Here is a 13,031-nt window from a genome sequence, read left to right on the forward strand (position 1 = left end):
GTCTGGGCAGGGCTACGCCCCACTGAAGGCATGAAGGAAGGATCTGCTCCAGGCTCTCTCCTAGCTTCTGGTAGCCTCTTGGCTTGTAGCAGCCGAACACTAATTTCCACATGGCGTTCTCCCTGTGTAACTGGTCTTTCTGTGTCCAAATTTCCCTTTTATAAGGAGCCAGTCACTTTGGATTAGCGCCCTCCCTCATGACTTCATCTTAACTTGATCACATGCGAAGACCCTATTTTCAAATAAGGTTGCATTCACAGGGACTGGAGATAGAACTGCAAACATTCAAGGGGACACAATTCAACCCGTAACACCATGCATCCAGCAAAGTGTCCTGACATTATCAATGCTCACTGAACGTTGGTTAGAAGACCTGGAGGGCCCACAGTGAGGCCTGGCCTTCAGCCAGTGTGTCTGAGATTCCCTTCCCTGATGGCTCAGACAGTAAAGAATCTGCCTGCAATGCAGGAGATGCAGGTTCGATCCCCGTGTCAGGAAGATTCCCTGGAGAAGGGAATGGCAACCCACTCTGGTATTCTTGCCTGGAGAAACCCATGGATAGAGGAGCCTGCTGGGCTACAGTCCATGGGGTAGCAAAGAGTCAGACAGGACTGAGCAACTAACACACACACATACACCCATGGTGAGGTAGAAAAGCATCACCAGGTGGTCACATTACTCCTTGTGATTCTCTGCAGGGCTGGTGGGTGGAGAGAAGCTGTAGAGACTTCAGGTCATCTTCTCTTAGAAAACAGTATTTTCTTCCAGGAAGGGTATAATGTCCTGGGGCTCATTTGTAGATAAGAAGAACGGCATTTTAGCTGGCTGCTTTTATGACAGTGGTGTTGGGCCAAGAGGTTGTAAACATGCCATCCTCTGGAATGCGTCTGCCTGCCTCACTTGGCAGACTCCTCAGGGACTGGATGGGCTCCAGCCGACGTCCAGGCTCTGCATGCTCACTTGGGGCCCTGCCGTCCACGGCCGACTCCTCTGTGCCGTCCGGCCCCACCCTTGCCAAGGCTCAGGGAAGAATGATTTTATTCATTTTTTTAAAAAATTTACATACGTATTATATTGATCACTTTTATGCCTGGCACCATGAGTGTGTCGTGGGCCATTTAATCTTTTTAATCTTTGCCATAATACCACAGAGTAGAGTTTTTATTTAATTGCAGGATGTACCACAGATAAATGAATAAATGTCATCTGTAAATGTTTAAAATAATGGTGACACTGCCCAGAATAAGAAACAGAACATTATCAAGTATCCTAGGGCTTCTGTGGACCTCTCTCCAGTTGCCCTGCCTTCTCTCCCTGTTGCTTTTCTTTATAATTTGCCAACTGTGTATGCATCGCTTAGAGTATAATACTTGGTTTTGCCAGTTTTTGTTTTTTTACATAAATGGAATCATCCCATTTGTAGTCTTAGATTATTTTGCTACATTTTTCATGCTTTGTTATATTTTTTATCATCACTCTGTTTTTGAGAATCGTCCATGTTATAGTAGTTCAATCGTTTTCTCTGCTGTGTTTTTCCCACTGTATAAATAAGCCATTGGAGAAGGCAATGGCAGCCCACTCCAGTACTCTTGCCTGGAAAATCCCATGGATGGAGGAGCCTGGTGGGCTACAGTCCATGGGATCACTAAGAGTCGGACACGACTGAGAGACTTCACTTTCACTTTTCACTTTCATGTGTTGGAGAAGGAAATGGCCACCCACTCCAGTGTTCTTGCCTGGAGAATCCCAGGGACGGGGGAGCCTGGTGAGATGCCGTCTATGGGGTCACACAATGTCGGACATGACTGAAGTGACTTAGCAGCAAATAAGCCATAGTCTATCTATTTTATTCTTTATGGACATTCAGAAAGTCACCAGTCAGAGCTATCGGGAACAATGCTGCTAGGATATTCGTCTCTTTTTGTGTTGTTTAGTCACTAAGCCTGTCATGCTCTTCTATCCATGGGATTTCCCAGATAAGAATACTGGAGTGGGTTGCCATTGCCTTCTCTAGGGCATCTTCCCAACCCAGGGATCGAACCTGTACCTCCTGCATTGGCAAGCGGATTCTTTACCCCCGAGCCACCAGGGAAGCCTATAGGACATCCTTCTACATGTCTTTAACATACATAGCAGAGTTTCTCTAGGTTACATACTCAGAAGTATAAGGAATAGGTTCCGGATATGCACATTTTAGCTTTACTAGGTAATGCCAAAGTGTTTGTAAAATGTTTACACCAAGTTATATTCTGCATAATTACATTATTCCAAGTTACAGTGGATTAGAGGGCTCATTATTCCATGCACTTGCCATCTGCATTTATCAGAATTAAAATTTTCACCCATCCAATGAGTAGGAAATTATAATTTTAATATTAATATATATTTCCTTGATTGTTAGAAAAGGATGAACACTAGTGAATCTGAGGCTCTCTTATGAAGTGCCTATTTTCATTCTTTTTTCTATTGGACCATGCTGTCTTTTTCTTATTGATAGTACACTTTAATATAGTCTGGATGATAGTCCTTTTTGGTATTTTATTTTATGCGCTGAAATACCTTTTTCATCTTTATTACCTCTTTTTACTCCTTATTTGGTGTCTTTTGAAAGATATTTAACCAAATTGAATTTTTCAATTTTTCATTATGGTTTATGTCTTCATATTTTGGCTTAGAAAACCCTCCTTTACCCTTAGAATACCATAAAGATATTCTCCTAATTTGCCTTCTAAAACCTTTATACACTTGCCTTTCATATTTAAGTCTGTATTCCATTTGAACTTGATGTTTGTGTGCAGGTTAAGTTCGGATCTGATTTCAGGTTCTTCCACGTGGATAACCAACTGTCCCAATACCATTTGTCAACTTCATGCATCCACCACGGCCCCTTTGTCTTCTTTCAAGTGTCCACGTGTCCATGTGTGTTTGGAGCCCTCCCTTCTGTTCCACTGGCCTGTTTTATCTGTTCCTGTATAAATATCACACTGATTTAATTCCCATAGCTTTAGCAGATCTGGCAGGGCAAGTTTCCTAGCGGTCTTCTTCCAGAGAATACTGGCTATTCTAGGCCTTTGTACCTCCATAAAAATTCTAGTATCATTCCATCAAGTTCCAGGAATACCTCTGAGAGAATATTGACTGGAATTCTACTGAATCTCTGTATTTATTGATTTGTGAGCTACTGTAAATTCCTACTGAAAAATTTGCTATATGGCTTCATTTATTTCAGTTCAGTTTAGTTCAGTCGCTCAGTAGGGTCCGACTCTCTGCGATACCATGGACTGCAGCACACCAGGCCTCCCTGTCAAATCACCAACTCCTGGAGTTTACTCAAACTCATGTCCATTGACTCGGTGATGCCATCCAACCATCTCATCCTCTGTTGTCCCCATCTCCTCCAGCCTTCAATCTTTCCTAGCATCAGGGTCTTTTCAAACGAATCAGTTCTGCACATCAGGTGACCAAAGTGTTGGAGTTTCAGCTTCAGCATCAGTCCTTCCAGTGAATATTCAGGACTGATTTCCTTTAGGATTGACTGGTTGGATCTCCTTGCAGTCCAAGGGACTCTCAAGAGTCTTCTCCAACACCACAGTTCAAAAGCATCAATTCTTCGGTGTTCAGCTTTCTTTATAATCCAACTCTCACATCCATACATGACCACTGGAAAAACCAAAGCTTTGAGTAGATGGGCCTTTGTTGGCAAAGTAATGTCTCTTCTTTGTAATATGCTGTCTAGGTTCGTCATTAACTTTTCTTCCTAGGAGCAAGCATCTTTTAATTTCAAGGCTGCAGTCACCATTTGCAGTGATTTTGGAGCCCCCAAAAATAAAGTCTGACACTGTTTCCACTGTTTCCCCATCTATTTGCCATGAAGTGATGGGACCAGATGCCATGATCTTAGTTTTCTGAATGTTGAGTTTTAAGCCAACTTTTTCACTCTCCTCTTTCACTTTCATCAAGAGGCTCTTTAGTTCTTCTTTACTTTCTGCCATAAGGGTGGTGTCATCTGCATATCTGAGGTTATTGATATTTCTCCCGGCAATCTTGATTCCAAACTCCAGAGTTTCTCATGATGTACTCTGCATGTAAGTTAAATACACAGGGTGACAATATACACCCTTGACATACTCCTTTCCCAATTTGGAACCAGTCTGTTGTTCCATGTCCAGTTCTAACTGTTGCTTCCTGACCTGCATACAGATTTCTCAGGAGGCAGGTAAGGTGGTCTGCTATTCCCATCTCTTAGGAATTTTCCACAGTTTGTTATGATCCACACAGTCAAAGGTTCTGATGTAATTAGTAAAGCAGAAGTAGATCTTTTCCTGGTATTCTCTTGCTTTTTAGATGATCCAGCGGATGTTGACAATTGATTTCTGGTTCCTCTGCCTTTTCTAAATCCAGCTTGAACATCTGGAAGTTCACGGTTCACATACTGTTGAAGCCTGGCTTGGAGAATTTTGAGCATTACTTTGCTAGCGTGTGAGATGAGTGCAATTGTGTGGTAGTTTGAGCATTCTTTGGGATTGGAATGTAAATTGACCTTTTCCAGTCCTGTGGCCACTGCTGAGTTTTCCAAATTTGCTGACATATTGAGTGCAACACTTTCACAGCATCATCTTTTAGGATATGAAATAGTTCAACTGGAATTCTAGCACCTCCACTAGTTTTGTTTGTAGTGATGCTTCCTAAGGCCCACTTGACTTCACACTCCAGGATGTCTGCCTCTAGGTGAGTGATCATACCTTTGTGACTATCTGGGTCATTAAGATCTTTCTTGTACAGTTCTTCTGTGTATTCTTGCCACCTCTTCTTAATACCTTCTGCTTCTGTTAGGTCCATACCATTTCTGTCCTTTATTGTGGCCTCCTGTGCATGAAGTGTTCCCTTAGTACCTTTCAGTTTCTTGAAGAGATCTCTAGTCTTTCTCATTCTTTGTTTTCCTCTCCTTCTGTGCACTGATCACTGAGGAAGGCTTTCTTCTCTGTCCTTGCTATTCTTTGGAACTCTGCATTCAAATGGGTATATCTTCCTGTTTCTCCTTTGCCTTTCACTTCTCTTCTTTTCATAGCTATTTGTAAGGCCTCCTCAGACAATCATTTTGCCTTTTTGCATTTCTTTTTCTTGGATCATATATTTAGATCTTTTTAACTTCTTTCCTTTTGAAGGAGGTAGCCATTACTTAGGCCAAACTACAGGGAGGGAACACAGCCCTACCCATCAACAGAAAATTGGATTAAAGATTTACTTAGCACAGTCCCACCCATCAGAGCAAGACCTAAATTCTCCCACAGCTAGTCCCTCCCATGAGGAAGCTTCCACAAGTCTCTTATTCTTATCCATCAGAGGGCAGACAGAATGGAAACCATAATCACAAAGAACTAACCAAACTGATCGCATGGACCACAGCCTTGTCTAACTCAATGAAACTATGAGCCACGTCATGTAGGGCCACCCAAGACGGATGGGTCATGGTGGAGAGTTCTGACAAAACATGGTCTTCTGGAGAAGGGAATGGCAAACCATTTTTGCCTTGAGAACCCCATGAAAAGTATTAAAAGGTAAAAAGATATGACACTGAACGATGAACTCCCCAGGTCAGTGGGTGCCCAATATCCTACTGGAGAAGAACAGAGAAATAACTCCAGAAAGAATGGAGAGACAGAGACAGGTCCATGAATCAAGGTAAATTGGAAGTGGTCAAATAGGAGATGGCAAGAGTAAACACTGACATTTTAGGAATCAGTGAACTAAAATGGACCAGAATGGGTGAATTTAACTCAGATGACCATTATATCTACTACTGTGGACAAGAATCCCTTAGAAGAAATGGAGTAACCCTCACAGTCAACAAGAGTCCAAAATGCAGTACTTGGGTGCAATCTCAAAAATGACAGAATGATCTTAGTTTGTTTCCAAGACAAACCATTTTTAGTACCACAGTAATCCAAGTCTATGCCCCAGCCACTAATGCTGAAGAATCTGAAGTTGAATGAATTCTATGATGACTTATAAGACCTTCTAGAACTAACACCAAAAAAAGATGTCCTTTTCACCATAGGGGATTGGAATGCAAAAGTACAGAGTCAAGAGATACCTGGTTTAACAGGCAAGTTTGGCCTTGGAGTACAAAATGAAGCAAGGCAAAAGCCAACAGAGTTTTGCCGAGAGAATGCACTGGTCACACGAAACACCGTCTTCTAACACATGGACATCACCAGATGGTCAATATTGAAATCAAATTGATTATATTCCTTGCAGCTAAAGATGGAGAAGCTCTGTACAGTCAGCAAAAACAAGACTGGGAGCTGACTGTGGCTCAGATCATGAGTTCCTTATTGTCAAATTTAGACTTAAACTGAACAAAGTAGGGAAAACCACTAGGTCATTCAGGTATGACCTAAATCAAATCCTCACGATTATACAGTAGAAGTGAAAATAGATCAAGGGATTAGATCTGATAGACAGAGTGCCTGAAGAACTATGGACAGAGGTTTGTGACGTTATACAAGAGGCGGTGATCAAAACCGTCCCCAACAAGAAGTGCAAAAAGGCAAAATGGTTGTTTGAGGAGGCCTTAAAAACAGCTGAGAAAAGAAGAGAAGTGAAAGGCAAAGGAGAAAAGGAAAAATATATCCTTCTGAATGCAGAGTTCCAAAGGATAGCAAGAAGACATAATAAAGCCTTCCTAAGTGATCAATGCAAAGAAACAGAGGAAAACAATAGAACGGGAAAGATGAGATGTCTTAGATGTCTTCAGTAGGAACCTGGAATGTTAGGTCCATGAATCAAGGTAAATTGGAAGTGGTCAAAAGGAAATGGCAAAAGTGAACATCGACATATTAGGAATCAGCGAACTAAAATAGACTGAAATGGGTGAATTTAACTCAGATGACCATTATATCTACTACTGTGGACAAGAATCCCTTAGAAGAAATGGAGTAGCCATCATGGTCAACAAAAGAGTCTGAAATGCAGTATTTGGATGCAATCTCAAAAATGACAAAATGATCTCTGTTTGTTTCCAGGGCAAACCATTCAATATCACAGTAATCCAAGTCTATGCCCCAAACAGTAATCCTACAGAAGCTTAAGTTGAACAGTTCTATGAAGACCTACAAGACCTTCTAGAACTAACACCCCAAAGAGATGTCCTTTTCATTATGGGGGACTGGAATGCAAAAGTAAGAAGTCAAAAGATACCTGGAATAACAGGCAAATTTGGCCTTGGAGTAGAAAATGAAGCAGGGCAAAGGCTAACAAAATTTTGCCAAGAGAATGCACTGGTCATAGCAAACACTGTCTTACAACAACACAAGAGAAGAATCTACACATGGACATCACCAGATGGTCAACACTGAAATCAGGATGATTTTATTCTTTGTAGCTGAAGATGGAGAAGCTCTGTACAGTCATCAAAAATAAGACCAGGAGCTGACTATGGCTCAGATGATGAATTCCTTATTACAAAATTCAAAACCACTAGAACATTCAGGTATGACCTAAATCAAATCCTTTATGATTATACAGTGGAAATGAAAAATAGATTCAAGGGATAAGATCTGACAGAGTGCCTGAAGAACTATAGATGGAAGTTTGTGACATTACAGGAGGCACTGATAAAGACCATCCTCAAGAAAAAGAAATGCAAAAAGGTAAAATGGTTGTCTCAGGAGGCCTTACAAACAGCTGTGAAAAGAAGAGAAGTGAAAGGCAAAGGAGAAACGGAAAGATATACCCATTTGAATGCAGAGTTCCAAAGAATAGCAAGGAGAGATAAGAAAGCCTTCCTCAGCAACCAACTCACAGAAAGAGAGGAAAACAATAGAATGGGAAAGACTAGAGATCTCTTCAAGAAACTCAGAGGTACCAAGGGAACACTTCATGCAAAGGTGGCCACAATAAAGGACAGAAATGGTATGGACCTAACAGAAGCAGAAGGTATTAAGAAGAGGTGGCAAGAATACACAGAAGAACTGTACAAAAAAGATCTTAATGACCCAGATAATCACAAAGGTGTGATCACTCACCTAGAGGCAGACATCCTGGAGTGCGAAGTCAAGGGGGCCTTAGAAAGCATCACTACAAACAAAACTAGTGGAGGCGATGGAATTCCAGTTGAGCTACTTCAATCCTAAAAGATGATGCTGTGAAAGTGTTGCACTTAATATGCCAGCAAATTTGGAAAACTCAGCAGTGGCCACAGGACTGGAAAAGGTCAATTTACATTCCAATCCCAAAGAAAGGCAATGCCAAAGAATGTTCAAACTACCACACAATTGCACTCATCTCACACGCTAGTAAATTAATGCTCAAAATTCTCCAAGCCAGGCTTCAATAGTACGTGAACCGTGAACTTCCAGATGTTTAAGCTGGATTTAGAAAAGGCAGAGGAATCAGAGATCAATTGCCAACATCTGATGGATCATTTAAAATGCAAGAGAATACCAGAAAAACACTTACTTCTGCTTTACTAATTATGCCAGAGCCTTTGACTGTGTGGATCATAACAAACTGTGGAAAATTCTTAAAGAGATGGGAACAGCAGACCACCTTACCTGCCTCCTGAGAAATCTGTATGAAGGTCAAGAACCAACAGTTAGAACCGGACATGGAAAAACAGACTGATTCCAAATAGGGAAAGGAGTATGTCAAGGCTGTATATTGTCACCCTGCTTATTTAACTTATATGCAGAGAACATCATGAGAAATGATGGACTGCATGAAGCACGTGCTGGAATCAAGACTGCTGGGAGAAATATTAATAACCTCATATATTCAGATGATACCACCTTTATGGCAGAAAGTAAAGAAGAACTAAAGAGCCTCTTGATAAAGTGAAAGAGGAGAGTGAAAAAGTTGGCTTAAATCTCAACATTCAGGAAACTAAGATCATGGCATCTGGTCCCATCACTTCATGGCAAATAGATGGGGAAACAGTGGAATCAGTGACAGACTTTATTTTCTTGGGCTCCAAAATCACTGCAGATGGTAATGCAACCAAGAAATTAAAAGAAGCTTTCTCATTGGAAGAAAAGCTATAACAAACCTAGACTGCATATTAAAAAACAGAGACATTACTTTATCCACCAAGTCAAAGCTATGTCACTATGTCAAAGCTATGGTTTTTCGAGTAGTCATGTAGGGATGTGAGAGCTGGACTATAAAGAAAGCTGAGTGCCCAAGAACTGATGCTCTTGAAATGTGGTGTTGGAGAAGACTCTTAAGAGTCCCTTGGATTCCAAGGAGTCTAACCAGTCGATCCTAAAGGAAATCAGTCCTGAATATTTATTGGAAGGACTGATGCTAAAGCTGAAACTCCAATACTTTGGCCACCTGATACGAAGAGCCAACTTATTGGAAAAGACCTTGATTATGGGAAAGATTGAGGGCAGGAGGAGAAAGGGACGACAGAGGATCACATGGTTGGATGGCATCACCGACTCAATGGACATGAGTTTGAGCAAGCTCTGGGAGTTGGTGATGCACAGGGAGGCCTGGCATGCTGCAGTCCATGGGGTTGCAAAGAGTTGGACATGACTGAATGACTGAGTTCAGTTCAGTCGCTCAGTCATGTCCGAATCTTTGCGACCCCATGAACCCTAGTACTGCAGGCCTTCCTGTCCATCACCAACTCGTGGAGTCCACCCAAACCCATGTCCCTTGTGTCAGTGATGCCATCCAGCCATCTCAATGCGCCTTTCTTTGGGACTGGAATGAAAACTGACCTTTTCTAGTCCTGTGGCCACTGCTGAGTTTTCCAAACTTGCTGACATATTGAGTGTAGCACTTTCACAGCATCATCTTTTAGAATTTGAAATAGCTCAACTGGAATTCCATCGCCTCCACTAGCTTTGTTCACAGTGATGCTTCCTAAGGCCCACATGACTTCACATTCCAGGATGTCCGGCTCTAGGTGAGTGGGAGCGATCACACCTTCGTGATTATCTGGGTCGTGAAGATCTTTTTGTACAGTTCTTCTGTGTATTCTTGCCACCTCATCTTAATATCTTCTGCTTCTGTTAGGTCCATACCATTTCTGTCCTTTATTGAGCCCATCTTTGCATGAAATATTCCCTTGGTATCTCTAATTTTCTTGAAGAGATCTCTAGTCTTTCCCATTATATTGTTTTCCTCTATTTCTTTGCATTGATCGCTGAGGAAGGCTTTCTTATCTCTCCTTGCTATTCTTTGGAACTCTGCATTCATGTGGGTATATCTTTCCTTTTCTCCTTTGCTTTTCACTTCTCTTCTTTTCACAGCTATTTGAAAGGCCTCCTCAGACTGAACCTAGACAGCATATTAAAAAGCAGAGATATCATTTTGCCAATAAGGTACATTCAGTTAAAGATATGGTTTTTCCAGTAGTCATGTATGGATGTGAGAAAGTGAAAGTTGCTCAGTTGTGTCGGACTCTTTGTGACCCCATGGACTATACAGTCCATGGAATTCTCTAGGCCAGAATACTGGAGTGGGTAACCTTTACTATGCCAAAGCCTTTGACTGTGTGGATCACAATAAACTGGAAAATTCTGAAAGAGATGGGAATACCAGACCACCTGACCTGCCTCTTGAGAAATCTGTATGCAGGTCAGGAAGCAACAGTTAGAACTGGACATGGAACAACAGACTGGTTCCAAATAGGAAAAAGAGCACGTCAAGGCTGGATATTGTCACCCTGCTTATTTAACTTATATGCAGAGTACATCATGAGAAACGCTGGGCTGGAAGAAGCACAAGCTGGAATTCAGATTGCCGGGAGAAATATCAATAACCTCAGATTTGCAGATGATACCACCCTTATGGCAGAAAGTGAAGAAGAACTAAAAGCCTCTTGATGAAAGTGAAAGAGGAGAGTGAAAAAGTTGGTTTAAAGCTCAACATTCAGAAAACAAAGATCATGGCATCTGGTCCCATCACTTCATGGCAAATAGATGGGGAAACAGTGGAAACAGTGCCAGACTTTATTTTGGGGGGCTCTAAAATCACTGCAGATGGTGACTGCAGCCATGAAATTAAAAGACGCTTACTCCTTGGAAGGAAAGTTATGACCAACCTAGATAGCATATTCAAAAGCAGAGACATTACTTTGCCAACAAAGGTCCATCTAGTCAAGGCTATGGTTTTTCCTGTGGTCATGTATGGATGTGAGAGTTGGACTGTGAAGAAAGCTGAGCGCCGAAGAATTGATGCCTTTGAACTCTGGTGTTGGAGAAGACTCTTGAGAGTCCCTTGGACTGCAAGGAGATCCAATCAGTCCATTCTGAAGGAAATCAGTCCTGAATATTCACTGGAAGGACTGATGCTAAAGCTGAAACTCCAGTACTTTGGCCACCTCATGCGAAGAGTTGACTCATTGGAAAAGACTCTGATGCTGGGAGGGATTGGGGGCAGGAGGAGAAGGGGACGACAGAGGATGAGATGGCTGGATGGCATCACTGACTCAATGGACGTGAGTCTGGGTGAACTCCAGGTGTTGGTGATGGACAGGGAGGCCTGGCATGCTGCGATTCATGGTGTCGCAAAGAGTCGGACATGACTGAGCAACTGAACTGAACTGAACCTTTCCCTTCTCCAGGATATCTTCCCAACCCAGGGATCAAACCCAGGTCTCGTGCATTGCAGGAGGATTCTTTACCAGCTGAGCCACAAGGGAAGCCCAAAAAAGCTGAGTTTCGAGGATTTGATAGTTTTGAACTGTGATACTGGAAAAGACTCTTGAGAGTCCCTTGGACTGCAAGGTGGTCAAACCAGTCAATCCTAAAGGAAATCAACCCTGAATTTTCATTGGAAAGACTGATGCTGAAGCTGAAATGCCAATACTTTGGCCACCTGATAGGAAGAACTGACTCATTTGAAAAGACCCTGATGCTGGGAAAGATTGAAGGTGGGAGAAGAAGGGGATGACAGAGGATGAGATTTTTGGATGTCATCACTGACTCAATGGACATGAGTTTGAGCTAGCTCCGAGTTGGTGACAGACAGGGAGGCCTGGCATGCTGCAGTCCATGGTTTGCAAAGAGTTGGACACAAATGAGTGACTAACTTACTGTATCTTTTTCCTAATAAAGTTCTGTAATTTTCTCCACTAAGCACTTTCACATTTTCTTCTTAGATTTATTCATCACATGTATTTTGGTGTTTCCATAAATTATTATTATTTTTTAAATGCATTGCTTTTTGTAAATGATATGCTGTTTTGAATGCCTTTCTAGCAAAATATTGAATAGCTATTCAGTCTCCCTTTTTTCCCCTGGATCTTATGTAGAATGCTTTCAATATTTCCTTAAAAATTATAATGTATTCTGTAGAGATTTTAATGGATACCGTTTTCCAAATTAGGTAAACCTTTTTGTTTTTTAATCATGAATAAATTTTAAATTTTATTAAATGCCTTTTTCTGAGTCATATGTGCCTGGCAGCTCTTTGTTTTGTTTTGTTTTTGTATGTGGAAAGATTTTAAATTACTAATTCATTTTTTAAAACTATTGTAGTAGAACTATTCAGATTTTCTACTTTTTGAGTCAGTTTTTCCATTATGTTTTTGTAGGACCCAATCCATTTCATCTAAGTTTTCAAATTTATTGGTATAAAGTTGTTCACAATGCCATCCATCTTTTTATCTAGAAAATTTTTTTATAATTGAAGTTTTGTTTCTGCTGTCTCTTTTTTTCTCCCTCATTCATAGTGTTCTATTTTTCTAGTGTGTTTTGGGAGTTTGGTTTTATTGTGAGTTGCTCATTTTCCTTGTAACTTTATCTGAAAAAATTCTTTAAGTCTAGGGTTGAAGGTGAGTTCCTTTTCAGAAGATTCAAATTGCTTCTGCGAGTCTCCTGGGAGCACTAATCTGGTACTATTTGAAGTTGAATACTTTACTTAAAGTTGTTTTGACCCTGAAGGAGTATGAATTCAGGCTGATAGACCCTTATGAGGGCTCAGTTATGGTTACATAATTCAGGGGGAGGAGCTGTTTAATCCCTCCACCCAGTAACCAGGTCAGTGCACTGATTTCTCTCTGTGGCAGTTCGTGCCAG

General features: G+C 41.3%; 1 protein-coding gene across 20 annotated transcripts in view; it reads right to left on the minus strand.

Annotated features, from left to right (window-relative positions):
- LOC147350446 (uncharacterized) overlaps window positions 1-13,031 on the minus strand; it is a 114,512-nt gene that overhangs the window by 44,015 nt on the left and 57,466 nt on the right. Inside the window, exon 3 of one of the 20 annotated variants that reach the window (XR_015148891.1) lies at window positions 10,218-10,287. The exons of the other annotated variants lie outside the window; for them this stretch is intronic. The gene's annotated coding sequence lies outside the window, so the exon portion shown is untranslated. Of the gene's footprint in view, window positions 1-10,217; window positions 10,288-13,031 lie in introns of those variants that run through there. 20 annotated transcript variants of the gene reach the window in all.

The sequence above is a fragment of the Bos grunniens genome, chromosome 20 (assembly GCF_055505025.1).
Source record: "Bos grunniens cultivar Pamir isolate PY7600 chromosome 20, Bosgru_T2T1.0, whole genome shotgun sequence".
NCBI classification, from domain to species: Eukaryota; Metazoa; Chordata; class Mammalia; order Artiodactyla; family Bovidae; genus Bos; species Bos grunniens.